The 18,946-nt window shown below is 32.9% G+C and overlaps 1 protein-coding gene across 1 annotated transcript in view; it reads left to right on the top strand.

Annotated features, from left to right (window-relative positions):
* The first annotated feature begins 689 nt into the window (after window positions 1–689).
* Window positions 690–18,946, top strand: part of LOC108047160 (zinc finger protein chinmo) — a 59,135-nt gene continuing 40,878 nt past the window's right edge. The window contains exons 1-2 of the mRNA XM_044459983.1: window positions 690–1,096; window positions 10,495–11,579. The gene's annotated coding sequence lies outside the window, so the exon portion shown is untranslated. The remainder of the gene's footprint in view (window positions 1,097–10,494; window positions 11,580–18,946) is intronic.

Raw genomic sequence — 18,946 nt, 5'->3', positions numbered from 1 at the left:
TCTCTGCGGCAGCGAAAAAAAAACAACAAAATTCTCTGCTCGCTTTTCTTCCTCCGCAAAAGCAAAAGCAAAGCACGCAGCCGAAACTTGTTTGGATCGACTGCGACTGCGACTGCGACACAGCTCCACTCAATGCACAGTGGGGCTAGTAATACATAGAAAGTACAAAAAACATTAAATTAAAAAACACTAATGGATAAATGACCCTTAGGAAAATACATTTATTTGCTTTGATACATGACTTACAGGAAATTATGGAAAATAGTTCTAAAAAACAATGAATTAATTAATAATTGAATATATATATATATATTTAGTAACAATTAGACTGTTTTGTGGGTAATGGTTGTATAAAAATTATACACTTTATTGTTAAACACGATCTACATACTCTGTTCAATACGTGAAAAAAACGTCTTAATAGTCTGATTATTTATTGTTACTAGTGTTGTTGATATTTAAATTTAAGGTGGTTTAATCCCACTTTGCAGAGAGTGTTTGCCTTGCTGCGTTTTTGCGCTCGCTCTCTTTTGGCCGCCGACTGTTGCTTTGCTTGGCTTTGCTTTTGGTATTGGTGGTGGCTCTCCGCTGCGCCTCTGCCGTCGTCGCTGCCTCTGCCGCGGCCGACGCCGCTGCCCGCCGGCTGATAGGCCATAAACGAAATTTTGGAACACAACGCTCGTCTATTCGGCCCTAGGTTTCGGTGGTGCTCGCAGCTCGAAGCAGCAGCAGCAGCGTTTTGTGTGCATTTCGCATTCGCATATTCGCCTCGTCTCTCGTGCAGCAGAAATTACAGCCCCAGGAAACTACAAACTAAAACCTTTAATTTCGAAATTGAAATCCGAAAAATCGAACGAGACCGCTTAAAAAAACATTAATTCTCATATATTTTCTCACTCGGAAAACTGCAGCGGTTAAAGTGCAAAAAAAAGCAGGAAAGTGCGAAAAAGTTTGCGGCATTGAACACTTTTTAATTATTATTTACGTTTTGTTTGTGTTTCATCGAGCAAATGCATCAAATAACTGTCCAGTGTTAATGTTAAGTGTATGTGCGTCGTGAGTGTTGCAAAATCATTTTTCGACCAGTGATTGGAAGGTAATTTTGAGTAAAACTAAATAATCACACTAGAAAATGTGCAAAGTAAAGTGCTTGTTAAACAGCGGAGTTAAATAACTAAAGGACAATTGCTATTAGTCAATTGCGAGTGCGTACTTGATGTTTCACATTTTGAACGATTGAGTAGGCAAAAAAAAAAATGAAAAGCCAAATGGCAAAAGCAAACTGGAAAAAGTGAAGTAAAAACTTTTATGCATATCGAAACGTCTGCATTTTTAATCAAGCAACAACAATAGAAAAATAAGCAAAAGCAACAAAAACAACAAGGAGAACATGGAACAATAAACAACCCTCCCCGTTTTCCGCCTCCCCCTGAAAATAAACAAGGCGAAATCCCAGTGAACTGAACCCCTTTTTGCACTGTGTTTTGGTGTTTGAGTGTGTTTGTGTGTGTGTGTGCGAGTGTGTGAAGGAGAAAGAGCAATTAAAGGAGAATGGAGGAAAGTGCAAGAAGTGCAAGGAAGAACGAGAAATGCAATTAATCCCCAGGACACTTGCTTAAAAGCAAGGAAAAAGTGTAGAAAAACTATAATGTCAGTGTTGAAAAACTGTGAATAAATCTTAAAAGTGTTAAAATTTTTCTAAAAAAAATTGTTCTTGTAAACAAAATATTTGTTTGTTTAAGACCGTAAACAAACTCCCCAAAGAAATTCAATATTATAGATGACATAAAAAATCAAGAAATTAAATTTCCAATTAAAATCCCAAATATTTTCAAACTCGTGTCCGGAAACCCCGAAATATGAATCATTAAAACTCAAACTCCGATATCGGGCGTTATGTTTCTCAACGGATTTGTGCACACATGTTCCCCCTGCCCCAAATTATCCGATTTCCAACGCCAAATAAAGTGTTTTTGGGTAGCCTGGGGCATAAAAGACATTTGCCAGAAGCCAAGTGGGAATTCAAATCCGAAAACGAGGCAATGGAATATGCAAATTAACTTTCTCCTTAGTGATTCGGTTAAAAAAATTTATTTTTATTTAATTAACTTCACTTATCACTAACATTTCATAGGTTGCACTTAAAATAGTTCACTGCTCCGATCTTATACTTAATTCACTTATATGGGTCTTTTTCTTTCGGATATCAAAAACGGACTGCCGCACTTGGGCTGAAAGATTAATAATCAAACCTCGGCTTAAGAGATTTTATCTTCAAAAATTGATTAAGAGATTGACTCAAGAGAGTCGGAAAAATAGGATGATGAAATTTGGCAATTAAATCTGAAATCGAGATTCTGCCGGAAATCGGTGTTTACATTATCGAGCTTCGAGGGTCGCTTTGGGTCTCCGATGTTTAGAATATCGGCTGAGGATGTTTACAGAATCCGTTTAATGCGGAGTGTGAAATGATATGGGTGGGAACCAGTCGAAGGCGTAGTTGAATGAAATAGCTGACTACGGGTTTATCTTGGAGTCAAATCTGAATTATTTGGAAATTGGGCTGGGCTCAAAGTTGTTTATAAATCGGGTAAGTGGCCCTAAGTAATGTGCTATATAACTCCCCCCATCCTAAATTGAATCGTCCCGATTCATTGGAATTGAAGGGTATATTGACTGTAATTGATTAGTCAGTTCGACAATGATATTTTCTTCTAGGGTGTTTTCATTGTCGGGAATATTGGTATTTTCATTTTCGGGTATAATATTTTCTTCATTAATTTCTACATGGGTTTGCCGTGGTTTGAATATTAAAAAATTTCTGTATTTAATTATAAGCATAATCATTAAATATATAAATGTAAGTATTACCAATATTAACGAAATTGGTATTTGGGTTTGTTTGATTTGAATAAAAGGATTTAGTATGTTAATATTATCGAATGAAAGTTCCGAATTATTTGACATTATATATTCGGTTACTAAAAAATTGGTATGTTTACGAGCAGTGATGTATTCCAATATCTTATTTTCTACATTAGTGTAGGTTACATTATTAATTATAGAAGTGCCATTAAAAGTTACTAAATACGACCCTTCTAAATGGGTGTTATTGATTACATTTTTTCCGTTTACAAAAATGGCTCCTTCTTGGATTACATCTACATTTTTATTTTTTTCTCTGATTTTTTTACATTTTGTTTTTTCTCCATTTAATAAATTTGTAAAACACGATCCTTCTGGATTTATTGTGCAGTAATTATTAAACAATTCTTTCTTAAAATTAGACATTACATAATACTTGTTTTTACATTTTGCGACGTGATTGTCGATTAATAATTTTCCATCTTTATGTGAAATTGATCTTGAATTGTATACTTCGCAACGATCGGTAATAATGGGGTATTTTATGTATATAATAAAAAGTTCTTGGTGCAAAGCAATTTTAAATTCAGATATATCCAATAGGTCAGTTATAATTACAGGCTTTTGTTCATGTTTATAAATTTCTTGTAGGTCCTCATTGTTTAAAATTTTGGTGTTAAAAACATCAATTTTTGCAAGTGTAATTGTATCCATTAAATTTGTAAGATCGTAAGTAAGCAAACGTAAACGATATTTTCTAAGTGGATTTTCTTGATTTTTAAATGCAGATTTGAAATCATCAGATAACGTTTTTATTTCTTTAAATAATTTAGAGTTAATAACGAATTGATCGTTGTTATTTTGTATTAAATCATCAATTTTATTCTGAACAGCTATGAAATCATCATGATCTGGAGTGCCAGCTAACCATTTCCAAATAGTGCCTAATTCATTAATTCCTCGCTTTGATCTATTGGGTATAATTTGTGCGATAAGTATTTTAATTATTTTTAAATCCTGTGCTATTTCCCAATGTAAATTCTGGTCAGTTTTTATAAATTCAGATTCAAGATTAATTATTTCTTTATAAAAACTTATATTAGTAATATGAAATAAATCCGCGTATGATTCATAAATAAGAGCATCTTTGGTATCCTTGTAAAGGAAGAAATCATGGTTTGTATAATCCATAATTTCGGCTTTGGATATAGCCACCATCAATAATAAGAAAGTTAATGATATCATTATCTGGAATTTGAAATTAAATATTTTTTATTTAGCATTTAATATTGTCTTTATGAATCGTACGGTTTCGATTATTAATAATAACCTTATTAGGATGATTCTCCTTTACTACTTGTTTTTTGTATCTTGAATTAAGTTTGTTTCTTTCCCCGTGTTTTTTTTCAAAAATTACCTCACCTACGTGATAGTTTTTCCCTCGTTTATTTTTATTGTGAAAATCTAACATTTTTTCCTGAGCTTGTTTAAGCAGTTGGGGAGTTGTATCATGCTTAATTTTATTAAATAATATGTCATATGGTCTTTGATTAGTAATTGAGTGTATGGTTAAATTATATTTTTGTGCTGCTCTAATAATAATTTCTGAATAATCGACTAAATTAAGCTCGTCTTTAATGCAACGGGCAATTTCTGTCAGTGTCGAGTGTGCCCTTTCAATTTGTCCATTGGAGGTACTATGCCGTGGGTCGGCGAAATATAATGATAACCCATTTCTTTGTGCAAAAGATTTAAATTGGGAAGATGAAAAACTTGGCTCGTTATCTAACATTATAGTTTTGGCTAGTGGAAATTGTTGTAAAATTTCCGAAACTTTATTTTCTATATTTAATTTATTTTGGATTTCTTTAACTATTAAATATTTTGAATAGGAATCTATACAAGTAATGAATATTAAATTTTGAGCATAATATATATCAATATGTAAATTTTCACCCTCTCTTTCTGGAATAGGAGCCTCTCCGATAGGAATTTGCACTGGGTGTCTATCGTATTTATTCTGATTACAAATTTGACAATTTTTAATATATTCTTTAAGTTTCTTGTATAATTTTGGCCAATAATATAATCTACATATTTGCTTATAATTTTCATCAAGCCCTCTATGAGCTCTACAATGAGTTTCCGTGATAATAAGAGCCTGGTCTTCCGCATTTTCAACATCTTGGACAAATATTTTCGTATATAAAAATGTATTAATAAAATTATCTTTAAGTGGTTTTTGTATTCTATATAAATCTTCTAAAGTACAATGAATTCCTATATTTATATTTGGTGGAATATATTCCCTTAGAATTGATACCAAATTTTCTGGAGTATCATATTCTATTATATGCCTTGTATTTCCAAATGAGTTTATCGACTCATGTATTGTATTCCTCCCCGTTGCTATTAGCAGTTGTTGCTTAACCTGGTTTAAGGGCTTTCGGGTTTCTTGTATAACATTCTCAAAACTACTCTCTGCTGAATGCTGAGTGTTTTGATCTGAGACCGATTCATTACTTTCTGTCAAGTTATTTATTTGGATTCTTGATAAGGCATCTGCGACAACATTTGTTACTCCTGGCTTATAAATAATTTTTGGTGAATAACTTTCAATAAAAGAATACCATCTCTTCATTTCAATATTTGGGTTTTTTTGAGAAATGGAAAATGATAAAGGTTGATGATCTGTATAGATCTCAATGTTATTAACTCCATATAAATAATTTCGTAAATTTTTAAATGCCCAAACTATGGCTAAAAGTTCCTTTTTATTAGTAGCATATAATTGTTCAGTTTTGGATAAAGTTTTAGAAATAAAAGTAATTGGTTTTCCTTCTTGAGAGAGAACAGCTCCAATTGCTAAATCAGATGCGTCAGTGGTTAAAGTAAATTTTTTATTATAATCCGGTTGTACTAATTCTATTTGTGCGATTAAATTATCTTTGAGCTCGTTAAAAGCTCTTACAGCTGAATCATCCAACTGTATGAAAGTTCTACGTGAAGCTTTTTTAGATACTTTGCCAGTTTCGCCTTCCAAATATTTGGTTAATGGTTTTGCAATTTTGGCGTAATTTTGCACGAATTTTCTGTAATATCCTGTTAGGCCTAGGAAGCTTCTAAGCTCTCGGATATTTTTTGGAATTGGGTATTTTAAAATGGTAGAAATTTTTTCGGGATCGGTTTTGATCACATTGTGAGATACAACGTAACCAAGAAAATTTGTTTCTAATTTAAAGAACTTTGATTTTTCAATAGAAATTTTCATGTTTGCGTTTAGCAAAATTTTAATTATGACAATTAAATCTTTGTAATGTTGTTCAACAGTATTTGAAAAAATAATAATGTCATCCATATAGACATGACAAATTTTACCAACTTCATCTCTTAATATATCATCCATTGCTCTTTGGAAAATTCTGGGAGCGTTAGTTAACCCGAATGGCAATCGAAGGAATTCGTATTTACCATTATTTATTGAAAAAGAGGTTTTTTTAATGTCTGTTTCTTTCATTAGAATCTGATGAAATCCAGATTCTAAATCAATTGTTGAAAAGTATTTTGCCTTTCCTAGGTTTGACAAAATTACTGAAGGATCCTGCATTGGGTATCTGTCAGGTATTGTATTTTCGTTTAATTTTTTAAAGTCAATTACGAGACGGAGTTTTGCAGTTCCATCTTCGTTGAAGCCCTTTTTTGGTACTACTAATACAGGGGAATTATAAGGACTCCTACTTGGTCTTATAATTTCTTCGTTTAACATTCGGTTTATTTCCGAATTTACAAAATCTGATGCTGACAAAGCATAAGGATATTGTTTACTATATATGGGTCTATCATTTTCTGTATTTATTTCACCTCGAATATCAGTTCTAAATGGAATCTGCATATTTATTTTCGAGTGTTCTTTGTTGATAATGTTTTGAATCTCATTCTCCAAATCATTTAATTGATTGGAAGATGATATTTTTATATTGTTAATTAAATCTTTGTCGGATACTTCTACGACGGCGTGTTCAGGATTTTTGTATCCCAAACTGTTTTCACTTTGATTGCCCACTTCAGAATCGGATCTGACTTGAGTCTCTTTATCAAAATATTTTTTTATGATAAATTCTCTTAACGGAAGAATGGTATTTTCTTCAGATAAAGAATGTTGATTTAAAAAGTTCCCATTATCGTAATTCAATTTTTCTTCTTTTCCATTATATTTTAGTATTCCCTTAGCTGTATCGATTACAGCTCCAATTTTCTTTAATAGATTATATCCTATTAATAAATCTGATTCTAGTCCCTCTATTTCATAAAACGTGTATCGCATATTAAATATAGTTATCATATGATAATATTTAATTATTGAATATCCATTCACGGTGGACACCCTTTTATAAATTGGAAGTTCATTCTTATTTTTATATATTCCTGTCTTTATATAACAAGAAGTTGCCCCCGTGTCAATTAATATTTTTAATTTTTTATTAATTGTTTTATCTGTACGAATTAAGTAGGGTAAGCCTACTCCTGAGCTTCGCCTAAAAAATGATCTTCCTCAATATTGTTGAGCCTCATTGTTTTGTTAACCGGTTGATTAACAGTTCCTGCGGGCATTCTTTTATTTTGTACTTGTTCCTGCTGATTGTATGGTTTCCTATTTTGATTCCATTTATTATAATTATTATTCTGATAATTATTTCCCTGATTAAAGTTATTATTGGGCCTATTCTGAATCTGCAAGGATTCGTCTATTTCCATAGGCTCTGGCTTATTCTGAGGTTGTCTGTATGAATTCCATTGATTTTGTTGATTATAAAAAGGTCTTCCCTGATTGAAATTATTATTTCGGTTCTGATTAAAATTGTTTTGATTTTGCCAATTTTTATTAAAGTTATTATTTTCCTGATTAAATCTAAAGTTGTTATTGTTCCTTTGATTATTGTTGTAATTGTTTAGTTGTCTTGGTTTGTTGTTTAAAAATATTATACCGTTACCACCTTGGTTGGGCTCGGTAATTTTTTTCTGTGTAGTTGTAAACGAATTTGCAAAATGTGCTCTCATGCTATTACTTTGAAGTTCCTGTACTATAGCCATAGCATTAGGTAAATCTTGGGGATTCATAGAAAAGATTGTGTCGGAAATTTGACCGTTAAGGCCAGATATAAAAACTCGAAGGGCGGTTTTTCTATGTTTTTCATTCATTTCTTGAGTAATCGGTTTGTTTCGTCCGTAAGTCATAATTGTTTTGTTAATTAATAAAGTCAATTTACTATTGACTGTTCCATAATAGTCCATTATGGATAATTTACCCTGGCTGAGAACACTTAACTCCTGTTCAATAATATGGATAGGACGTTTGTCACTGTAGACAAAGTCTAGTCTGGCCATTATGGCGTCGAAGTTTAAAACTGTACCGTTATGGGTTAAGGCGTCATTGGCCATCCCTGTTATTTTGTTTCTTAATATTGATAATGCTGAATAAAATTTTTCGCTACCTCTGGTATATTGACCCATAGCTATTTCAGCTGATTCCCTCCAGCTAACATATTTGTCTTCTTCACCCCTATACTCTCTAACAGATTTGATGATCTCATAAGATGTTTCGCAATTAATATTTGGATCAACTATTTCTACTTGATAATCTTCAACTTCCTTTATTTTATTAGCAAGCTGTAATTTTAAACTTGCTATCTCTTCTTTTAATGGATTCAATTCACAATTAACAATGTGTTTAATTAATTCTCCTATATTTATCATTGTGTTATTTGCATTTGTAGGCTCTTGAGGGGTAATTACGTTGTGAGGCCTTTTATTACTTGGACCAGCTTGTTCTGGATTCATTTTTAAAATATTTTCAAAATCTTTAATTAACTCTTCCACTTTTGTATTCTTATATTTCTTATAATTTTTCTTTATTAATATATAAAAAAAAAAAATATTCTCGCTCACGACTTGTCCTTCTTCTAGCCGATGATCCTTGTTGGGGTCTTCTATTAGTCTTCCTTCTAAATTAATTTGTCTTCCTTTTTTATTTGGCGAGGGATTGCCCTACAGCCTGGTATTTTTTTGTTTTTTCTTTTTGATGATTTTTTGTAGATTTTTGTATTCAACTTATTAGTTGAATTTTTTATTTTGTAGATTTTCCTTTTGTATAATTAATTGTTCACTTTTTTGAATTGTTTGCTGATGTTGGTTCTTTTTTATTTTATTGTTCACTTTTGTAAATTTTTGGTTGGTAATTTTATTTTTATTAATTTTATAAATTTATGTGTCCGGAGCAGTAAAAAATTTTTTTGACAAGCACTACTTTTATTAGGGAGATTTTTATATTTTTTTTTTTTTTTAAAAAAATAGATTATAGCATTTATTGATTTCTACTTTTAAAGGTTTATTTAGATCAACACTCACTTTTTTTGGTTTTCGTTGGTTGTTTTGATTTAAGGAGGATTATTACATTTACTGATTTCCTGCCCTATTTTTTATAACACAACTTTTTTTTATTTTCAGCGGGTTGTATCTGGGTTTTTTTTGGCCGCACTAAATTCCTTTTTCACATAAAAACTTTTTTGAACTTTTTTTAATTTTTATGCCTTGCTTTAGAATATGTTTTAACTATGCGGCCCCACGTTGGGCGCCAATTAACTTTCTCCTTAGTGATTCGGTTAAAAAAATTTATTTTTATTTAATTAACTTCACTTATCACTAACATTTCATAGGTTGCACTTAAAATAGTTCACTGCTCCGATCTTATACTTAATTCACTTATATGGGTCTTTTTCTTTCGGATATCAAAAACGGACTGCCGCACTTGGGCTGAAAGATTAATAATCAAACCTCGGCTTAAGAGATTTTATCTTCAAAAATTGATTAAGAGATTGACTCAAGAGAGTCGGAAAAATAGGATGATGAAATTTGGCAATTAAATCTGAAATCGAGATTCTGCCGGAAATCGGTGTTTACATTATCGAGCTTCGAGGGTCGCTTTGGGTCTCCGATGTTTAGAATATCGGCTGAGGATGTTTACAGAATCCGTTTAATGCGGAGTGTGAAATGATATGGGTGGGAACCAGTCGAAGGCGTAGTTGAATGAAATAGCTGACTACGGGTTTATCTTGGAGTCAAATCTGAATTATTTGGAAATTGGGCTGGGCTCAAAGTTGTTTATAAATCGGGTAAGTGGCCCTAAGTAATGTGCTATATAACTTGCACATATATGCTTTGATAAGTTTGCTGATAACAAAATTATGTCAGCAACAAAAAGTTCTGGGAACACTTCGGAAACAAAGATTTAATTAAAACTAAATCAATTGAATTCATGGAAATTGTGACAAATGGGTTTTTTTATAATTGAGAAATAAATGCTTTGCATGTTAATGTAAAAATTTGTATATTTGTTCTACAATCTAGCTATATTTTATAAATAATATTCAGTTTATAAAAATATAGCTACATTATTCAAATAGCAACTAACTTAACATGTTATATGCATTTGAATTACAAATTATATTTCTTTAAAAAGAAATCACAGAAATGTAGGCAAAATAACCTTTTATAATTTTTTCCACTCTCCACTCTTCCAAATTTTACTTAAATTTTTTAATAAATATTTCCCACCCGCTTTTATACTTACAGGCAAATGTCACTGTGAAAATGCCTCAACGAGCCAATCACAACTCCAATTTTAGCAACGCCAAGAAAAACATTCAACGACAACAAGACCGTCAAATGCAACAAAATGCAACACATTTTGAACATTTAACTCTCTAATTAATTCAAAATCAATCAAATTGAAAATAATTTGAGAAATTATAATAATTCAATTTCAAAAATGAACTGAACAAAAACATTTTCGAAAAACAACGCAAAATTTTAAAATTGGCAACATAACTTTTGGTCTATAATCAAATTCAACAAAAATAAATCAACAAAAACGATTTTTGGCAAAGCTGCGTGCAACATAAAACATAAAATAACATAACAAATTTAAATTATCTCAAACGTCCACACGTGAAAATGTTTTGCAATTAAGATGCAAATTTAAATAAAATCAATGTAAATTTTTTAATCAACAAAAGTATAAACCAAAACCGTCAGCAAAAAACCAGCCCAAAATCAGTTTAAAAAGCAAAGGGAAATCTTTTTAGAACAAACGCAAAAAACCGCAAAAATTTAAGCCACCAAATTGGTAAACTCTTCAAAATTATTGGTTCGGACATACGCAATACTAAACACAGCAACACAACAACAACAGCAGCAGCCATAGCAACTGAGCAACAACAACAACAGCAGATACTACAGTGATCACTACAGTAAAAGCAACCTACAGTAAAAGCAGCAAAGAAAACGTGTGTGTTAGTTTGCATAAAAATTTCGTTTCGATAAAAATCAAAGCAAAAATATTAAACAAAAAAATTACCAATCGTAATACATGTATTTATAAAATATATATATACCTATACATATATCTATGCTTACAAATTATATCGAAGAATATTTGGTAAACAATTTTTGATAAACAAATCGAGTATATATACTTAAATAATTAGAAACAAAACTGAAAAATAAAAAGAACAAAAACGTTTGGCCCACGAAGTGCAAGAAGTGCAGTTAGATAAACTAAAAAAAACTTATAAATTCAAAATTAACATTTGTGAAAAGTTTTACAATTGAGGATTCTGGATTTGGATTAATACGAAAATTTGCAATTGGATATTAAGGTGAGTTTAAAACTTAATTACAGTAAATATAAATTACTACACATATTATATGGGTAAAGAAAATACAAATAACTGCATTACAATAAATCAAAAAATTAAGTGTTTAATAAACCATTAATACTTCAGCAAATCTTGTTAAAAAGTTAATAATTTTTAATTAAATTGTTAGTTTTGCATAATGTTATCAACTACTGATTTAAACAACTTTCTGCCTTCCTTAATGGCTCCTCAAAGTTTCCCCACGCACGAAAAAATGCGTAAAAATGGAAAATGTTGTTTTAGAAAGTGTCCACAAACATTTGCAAACAATTACAGGTAACCGCTCAACAAAAAAAAATAAACTCTGCCTCTAATTACAATTATAATTTATGCAAAAAAAAGAAGGAAAACATTTTTTGGTCAAGAGAAAAAATTGTCTACGCACTTTGCGTATGATTTATGACACTCAAAACTTGGCGTTGCATATTAATAACGAAAAAAAGCAAAAGTTGCTGGCTTGACATTTCTACATGTGTAGATCCAAACACACACACTCACACATTTACCAAAGGGGTGTAGATACTTTTTTAGGGTTGTGCATAAATTAAAAATATATTATTTCTGCTTCTTGGCGCTGCACAAAAAAAACCGAAAAAAATGCGTCGCAGTTGACACGCAATATTTTTTGACTGCGCTGCCGGCGCCGCTGCCACTTTGACCTACTTTAGCAAACGCAGCGTGTTCCAAATTTTGTGCGTTGTGTACTTTTTTGTACCGCTCGCCCCCTCTCGATCTGCCACTCGCCCCGTCCTGCTCTCACTCGATGGGGTTGGCCCGCTATTGCGTGCGCTTGAAATTGTAGTTTCGGTTTTTGTTGCTGGGGGTCTTCCGCATTTAATTAAATGCACAACAGTTTTTTTCTCTATTTTTTGTTTCAAGTTTATACACGGTAAATAGTTTTTGAGGTTTATGCCATCAAATTGGTGAGGTTTTATCCAAAATGGTGACTGAATTATCTTTGAGCTATTTTTCTTTAAATATAGCATCTAAAAAAAGAAAAAAAGTTTGAATATAATAGGGAACAAATGTTCTATTAGTAAAGATACATTTTCTTGCACATCTTATAAGACTCTAGTTGTATCTATAAGATACATATCGCAATATTTTATCAAAGTTCTACAAGATACTTTTCTTTTTAAAAATAAATACGTAATTGCAAATCTTGTCTGAGGGTTAAATGATTTAATAATACATTAAAAATTACGCATTTGTATAATTTATTTTCTTTGAAAATCTTGGTCTTGAAAAGTATCTGTAAGATATTTGTTTGGATTTATAAAAAATTTAGTAAATATTCGAGTAATACTAAAACTATTATGAAAATCGTTTTTATCTGTGTAGTCTTTGTCATAGCTTTTGTTTTAGTTTTTCGTCTGCTGCATTTTCCCTTGTCGGAAGTGTTTCCCCCCGCCCTTCTCCATTTTCCTCTGCCTTCTCACGTGCATTTGCACAATCGTTATGTTTTTTTCTAAGAATAAATTGTCTTTGGGGCAGACTGCGCGGCTTCTCCCTCCTCTTCTTCTTTTTCTCTGGCGGTGTTGTAACTGACGCAATGCAACCGACTTCATTATTTTCTTTTTTTATTTGCTGTTTTTGTTGTTTTTGTCGGCACTTGCGCAAAGTGTCTATGATATGCTCTTAGCCCCCCGCAATAACCCCTTGGATTCTCCTACAAAGGCGAACGCATTTCGGTTCTCCTCTTCAAATTGTTTAAGTTTTATGACTTGCCACTGCAGTTGCTTGAATTTTAATGCCACCGATTACCAAGAAGGCGAAACAGAGCAACAGCGTTGCAAGAAATTGTCAGTTGTCCGATTGTTATTGAAGTTGTTATAGCCGGGTTATTCAGGGGTGCCGATTGAGATGTCCAAACTGTGTAAAAAAAACCACTTTAAAAAAAGGACGCAACGTAGTTTTCCTAACACTTTAAATAATGTGTTTCTACTCTTTATTTCCAAGAAAACTATGTACATAGATTGATTAATATAAACTTTTAAACAGGAAAGTTGCAGTTACAGAAGTTCGACCTTACAGGAGTAATTTCCGAATTTAGTCAGCCATGCAGAAGTCAAAATCTCCTACTTGTATCTATTCAAATCCTAACATCATAAAGCTTTGTTAGGTATAATTTTTTTTTATAATTTTATGAACCATTAAGGCCAAGACACGCACTTGCGTTTGCCAAGGGCTGCAAAAGTCTTAAAAAATAAGCCAAAAAAAATGAAACTTACACGAGACTTGACCATAAAAATTCATACGAAATAATCGCTTTTATGAACTGCTAATTAGGCTTATCAAAAAAGAGTGAGCTTAGTTTTTCCCTGCCGAAAAATGTGGTAGAAGGTATGGCTATAAACTGAGTAAGGCGGCAAAGGGGGCGTGGCGGTCTGGAAACCTGTCAGTGTCAGTCAAAGTGACAATTTTTTTCTTTTCTGCGTTTCCATGGCACTTAAATGTTCACTATTCATAGAGAGAAAGAGAGGAAAAGCATAGGCCTAACTAAAGAGCGAACGAGATAGTGGGAGGGCTAACACATTTTTTTTGGGAACTTACAGTTGCGGTCAAAAAATTATATTTTGATTTGTTAAATAGTATCACTAACTCCTTATATCAAATCTACATTTAAATATCTTGAGTACTTGTTTATTGTACTAAAAATATTAAATCTCTTTGAACAGGTTTTTTTTCAGTTCTGAACATATGTTAAAAAAACATTATTTATCTGAAATCTGGATAATTTATAGACCATTTAACAGACCATGTAAAAAGGTAGTAATTCCTTAGGCATTGTAACTCTTATTTTGAACGCTACTGTATGTGCAATGTTTATTGGGGTTTGGCAAAGTCAATTCGTGTTTTTTCTACCGTTTTTCGCTAGTTTTGTGAGGTTTTTTCTGGCCATTCCCCAGTTGCTAATTGCCAGTTGCCTTTTGCTCCACTTCGCCACTCACGCACACACTCACACACGCAGTAAAAAAAACGAAACTTTTGCATGCAAGCGACGTCTTTGTGTGGGTGGTATCTGTGTATGTATGTGCGAGTATCTATGTGAGTTTGGCCGAATGAATAGTTTGCACAAATAGAAAACGCATTTCATGGGCGGACATCTTTCGCCCCCTATCTCTTCCTCTCTTTCGCACTCTCCTCCACTCTTCCTCTCTTACAGCTCCTCTTTTTTGGAGCTTTGGTTTATCTGCATTGACCAGTTGGAATGTGTAAAGTTTCATTGCCATTTTTTCTAGTGTGTGATCTGTGTGTGTATGTGTATAAAACATAGAGGGTTCCACTATAGCCCTATAAAAAACCATATTGCACATTGTTTTCTCTCTTTTTGTTAAGTTTTTTTGCGGTTTGTTGATGAAAAATGCAATATTGCTAGGTCCATGAAATATAAGATAGATTGTTTCCAATTTTTCATATCTGTGCATTTTTTGCTTGGTGACACCGTGTTCTTTTTCTTTAAAATTGTAATATCTCTGAGATCTTAAGTTAAAATTCGGTTTTCCACCATCTTATACATATTCCCTGAAAAGATTTACAAACTTCTGCGAAATCTTGAAGGCAAGCAGACGACGAGCAACAAAAATTTGTCAATTTAGAACCTATTACATCACAGTACGCCAGAACGAAATGCTGATAATTCAAAAAAAACAGAACAAACGCGTACATAAATACAGACACACATGCAGAAGGGCGCAACAAATAAATAAAATACAATAATAAAATTATACACAAAAGCACTAACAAATGGAAGTTTGTGCTATGTACAACAGAGCAAACAAAGAAGTAAGCACATATATATGTGCATATAAGCATAGGCCTATGTACACTTGTCATGTAGGAGTGCCATTGCCATCTCTTTTCCGCAATGCTAACTATCTCTATTCCGCACTCAGCAAAAAAATTCACAAGTCGCATCCAAATACAAAAAAAAAACGAAAAATATATGGCGTGGCCTACAATTAAATTGGCTCAAAGTGCGTAAGGGGCAGCCTGCACAGCAACAAAAAAAAAACTACGAAAAAACGAATAAAACAGCAGCAGCGATAGAAAAAACCTTGAGCTGGCACAACATAATTAAAAATGTGCGTATACGCACACAAAGATAGGCCCCCAAAAAAAAAAACTCAGACTAACACACCGAAACTTTTGCAGTGCGTAGAAGCTTTTCCCTCTTCATAAATGACATTCACGCGCAACAAATATCAGACTATACTATACTATAGCAGCCAACCAAAAAAAAAACATGAAATCAAAAAAGCTCCACTGCAAATCCAACAACAAAACGAGGAAGTCTAAAAATGGTCTCAGAAGCACTAACAAAAACCTATAGTTCGTAGGCCTAATCTAAATGCAATGGGAGCAAGGGAGATGGGTAGACATGGGGAGCTTTACATCACGCATTTTTTGGAGCTTTTCTAGGCGCCACGCTCATTGGGGAAAAAGCTTCTCCATGATGATCATAATTCAAGATACAGATAGATTGAGGATCTTTAAAGTTATTAGTTCTAATGAAGAAATGTATTCTTTTTGGCATAATATTACGAAATCTTGGTTAAAAACCTTGTTAAAGTGGTTAGTTCCGCTTAACACAGATTTATTGACGATCAAGGAAATATTTAGATTTAAATGACAAAAATGTGAATCATTATTTAATGTCATGAACTTCCAAATCAATATTAATCATTTTACAATAAAAACACTAATATTTTAAAAACAAAAAACCCAAATCTTAAAATTCTTTCAGTTAAATATTTACTGATAAATGGCAAAATTTGCTAATGACAAGTGTTCCAAACGAATTTCGTTATCAATGTTCGATTAATAATAAAAATTGACCAACAACGCAAGTATAAGACTAAATCCAAACTTAAATACTTCCTCCTTCATCTATGAAAAATCTAATGATTGTGATTAAATAACAATAAACCCACCATTTCAATCTTTGAAATGCAACGGTGACACAATTTTCATCTCCCTCCATAAAAAAAAACGGAACAGAAATGATTATTTAATTGGAGAACCTTCAGCCTCCCCAATTTCTTTTTAATAACAGCTAATTATGTCAAGTATAATACACGCAAACACTCCAAAAAAGAACACTCAAGACACATGCAACCCATACATAATTCCCTTAAATTGCCGCAATCTGTATAAAATCTGTTACTGTCTCTGTCACACGAGATGTTGGTTTTTTATAATACTTGATTTTTTTTTCCCCTCCCTTGTCATTACATTGTTTTTGATGCGTTTCCACCTTCGATGCTTCCACTTCCTCTGGGTTTTCCTCCGGGATTTCCCCCTTTCTAGCCATCTCTCTTCCTCCAAAGACGTTTGAAGAGTGCACTCGGCGGTGGAAACAGCGAGAAGTGAAACAAAAAGCACAAAAGAAAAATGGTTAAGGAAATTAAAAAGCATAAAAACAACAACACAGCGCCAGCTTCCGTTAAAACAAAGCGAACTCAAGTGGAAGAAGGAACAAAGAAAGCAGCAAAAAAAGGGTTACCAAAAAGAAAGAGAGAACACATATGCAGCATTTACCGTTAGGGCCCTTCGAGGGCGTTCTTTCTTCCTCCCCATTCTTGTGGTTTAAATTTTTTTTTTTAATTTTTTTCTTTTTTTTTTTTGTATATTTTGTGTGTGCTTCTTGTTGCTTCTTTGGCTGTTTCTGGTTCGTTTGATATGCAGAACTTCGGATGGTGTGATGATGCACTTGGCTCCATGGGAAAATAATCAGTCGAGAAGAACAGGTAATTTGTTGTCAAGTGGAAGTTAATTCTGAATAGGTAGAAATAAAAAGATATTTCGTTAAATGCTTAATAAAATTATTAAGACTCTTAAATACTTAGATCAATTAATAATGTTTAGTCTATAATTTGAAATAAATTAATACAAAGCCCAAAACCAGTTTTGGCCAATATAAACATTGCTCTTTGCTTTTTCATAAGCATGCTTTGGTATAAGAAGTGATTGGCAGGCAAAAAATTACTTATCGCTCCCAGAAAATCTAGCTTTTTGTAATTGCCAGCTTAGTATAATACTCTTAAAAGTTAGTAATTTAAAATTTTACTGGCTTAGTCTAAACCTATAAACCTTTTATAAATCAACAGAGAAGAATAGTGCGGTTATCAATCCTAATATCTTCATTTGAAACTTTGGGATGCAACATTGCAATCGCTTGTTGGCCCTATAAAGTGCAGTCAAGCAGGAATTCCACCCCCAAAAAAACGGAGTCTTACATTGTCTTTTAACCATACGCTTCGTTGAATCATCATATGTTGGAAGTCACACTTTCGGGTATAAGTTTTTTCGGGTGTAGGTTTTTCCCCGCACAAAACTCACACAAACAATGTAACAATGCATTTACGCAAGTCTTTGCACTTGGCCATCCGATGATGATGATGTTGTTTGCCGAGCTTAATTTATGGATTTTCTCAGACTTTTATTTCGGGGGGCTCTTCATTTGGCGTTATGCGTGGGTGATTCTCGCTACCTCGAATCTTGTGCAAGGTGTTTCATTTACATTGCGATGACCGCTGATAAAACACATTCAAAACCGACCGTCTGCAGTGAAGTCTGTTTCTTTCTTCTTTTGCCTTAGTCTAATTAAAATGCACCAACTGGAGTGCAACAATTTTATGGACGTGATTTACACAGGAACAAGCCACGAAAAAGAGTAGATTTTTTTTGTGGTCTTTTTTAATCGGGGAGGTGGAGGCGCAACCATGAAATTGAATTGCTACTTTGAAGTGCACTCGATGTCAGTGGATGGGCCCGAAAAGGGTTAACTGCACACATGGCTGCACGGCTGATAGACAGACCCCGAAAAAGGGCGAGGGGAGGGGGGTTAAGGCCGAGGTGTTGGGGCCTTCACAACCGTCGGGCCACCTAGTTACCCACACTAATTACGGGAAAATGCAGCCACGGCAACGTCGCATGTGCAAAGCGGGGTTTTCTATTTTTTCAACCTCTTTTTTTATTCACTGGATGGATGGACCAAGTTCATTAAAAGTGTATACAAAAGGCAGTTGCTATGGGAGTTCTTAGTCGAGTTAAATTTTTTACTATACAGCTGATTGGAAGTAGGAAAATCCGAAGTGATTCATCAAAAAACTAGACTAAGTAAAAAGTTTAATTAAAGAAATGGTTGGCAGAAGCTAATTGCTTACAGAATTGATTATTAAAAGCCTGATAAAATATAATATATTTTTAACTAAGGAATATCGTTAGTTATAATCATTTTAAATATTTTATAATATAAAATTATGGTGTTCTAATTAACACACTTAATGATGTATTTATTGCACACATAATAACCTAACAAAATG

This window comes from Drosophila rhopaloa, unplaced genomic scaffold (genome assembly GCF_018152115.1).
Source record: "Drosophila rhopaloa isolate 14029-0021.01 unplaced genomic scaffold, ASM1815211v1 contig_2, whole genome shotgun sequence".
Lineage (NCBI taxonomy): Eukaryota > Metazoa > Arthropoda > Insecta > Diptera > Drosophilidae > Drosophila > Drosophila rhopaloa.
Note: the sequence above shows the minus strand (reverse complement) of the source record. Positions and strands in the feature narration are given on the sequence as shown.